The 1712-nt window shown below is 34.1% G+C and overlaps 1 pseudogene; it reads left to right on the top strand.

Annotated features, from left to right (window-relative positions):
- The first annotated feature begins 361 nt into the window (after nucleotides 1–361).
- LOC126765848 (uncharacterized) lies at nucleotides 362–1441 on the top strand (annotated as a pseudogene).
- The last annotated feature ends 271 nt before the right edge of the window (nucleotides 1442–1712 follow it).

Genomic DNA, 1712 nt, shown 5'->3' with positions numbered 1-1712 from the left:
ATTTTGAAAAAATAATAATTACAAAGTTTTTGATAAAATGAGTAGTGATTCATCGACTGGAAAAAGTCTTCCTAAGAAGAAAAATGTGAAATATGAACAGAAATTCGTAAATTCGTGGTTAAAAGATGATAGGTTCAAAGGCTGGTTAAAGAAAAGCACTAAAGGTGAGACTTATTTCTTTTGTTCTGCGTGTAATTGCGACAGAAAACGTGGTATACACGAACTGCTACGACACAAAGATTCATCCAAACACGCGAAGAATAGTTTGAAGTTACAAAAACAACAAAAACTGGCATCAATGTTTACCTCAGCTTCCAACTCACAAGATACAAAAATTGCAGCTAAAGCGGGTGAAGTAAAAATGGCCTGCTTTATTGCCGAGCATAATCCGTCTTTTAACATAGCATCTCATTTGAATAAATTGATTTGCGCTGTATGTCCAGATTCGAAAATTGCCGAACAATTATCTATAAGCCGCACAAAAGCTAGAGCTATTATTATTAATGTAACTGGGCAGACAGCTGAAGAAAATATAATAGAGATGTTACAGAACAATTGCTTTGCATTACTTGTTGACGAAAGCAGAGATAAATCTACAATAAAACATACAATAAAAAATTAGATTTTAGCGTTGAAGATAGATTTCTGTAGAATATTTTGTTGAAAAAAATATTCCTTACAAATCAAACATGATAGGCTTTGTTCTGATGGCGCTAACGTTATGTTTGGAGATAAACATTCATCGGTCACTTTGTTTAAAAATGACATACTTCACCTTTTTACTATGAAGTGCATTTGTCATTCTTTTAACCTATGCGCATCATACGCATGTGAGAAATTGCCAAGGGGCGTGGAAGATTTCTGTAGAGACGTATATAATCACGTACAGAATTCACCAAAACGTATTGGAGATTTCAAAACATTTCAAGCATTCACAAATACTAAACCACACAAATTACTCCACCCTAGCCAAACCAGATGGTTGTCGCTTATTGAGGCAGTAAATAGGCTTCTTTAACAAATACCAGCTATAAAATTGTATTTTCAAGCTGCAGTTCATGTAGATAGATTACTTTCTGCGCAATCAATTCTCTCCAAGGCTCTCGAACCGACAACTGAATTGTACCTGGAGTTTTTGAAATTTGCATTACCTATATTTACCGATCTCAATAAAGAAATGCAATCCGAGACTCCGAAATTATATTTACTATACGACAAAATACTGACCGCATACACAACGATCTTGGAATGCTTTGTACAAGCTGAATATTTGAATCTCACTGAACGAGAAAAAAATGAAGCACAAAATATTTTACACGCAAAAGAAACTAAAATATTAAACCTTGACTTCTCGAGTGAGCAGAAACATTTACCGATGCAACATATATACGTTGGTGGAATGGTGCCAAATTTGATCAGAAGAAAGAGAGAATTAGGATAACTAGAGGAAGAACAGCTGAAAAATTGCTACTTAAAGTGTAAGGAGTTTTATATCGAGGCTGCAAAACAGATATTAAAAAGGTTTCCTTTTGACGACAAAGACCGTCAAGCATTAAAATGTCTGAAGATGCTAAATCCTAAAGCAATTCTGGATTCTGAAATAAAAAAGAAATTCCCTTCCATTGCAGATTTACATTATTTCTTCCCAAAGATTTGTCCAAATAATATAACGGAACTGGATAAAGAATGGCGAATGTTAAGAAATGTCGATT

The sequence above is a fragment of the Bactrocera neohumeralis genome, unplaced genomic scaffold (genome assembly GCF_024586455.1).
Source record: "Bactrocera neohumeralis isolate Rockhampton unplaced genomic scaffold, APGP_CSIRO_Bneo_wtdbg2-racon-allhic-juicebox.fasta_v2 cluster11, whole genome shotgun sequence".
Lineage (NCBI taxonomy): Eukaryota > Metazoa > Arthropoda > Insecta > Diptera > Tephritidae > Bactrocera > Bactrocera neohumeralis.
The sequence above is the reverse complement of the archived record's forward strand: the minus strand, read 5'-3'. Positions and strand labels throughout refer to the sequence as shown.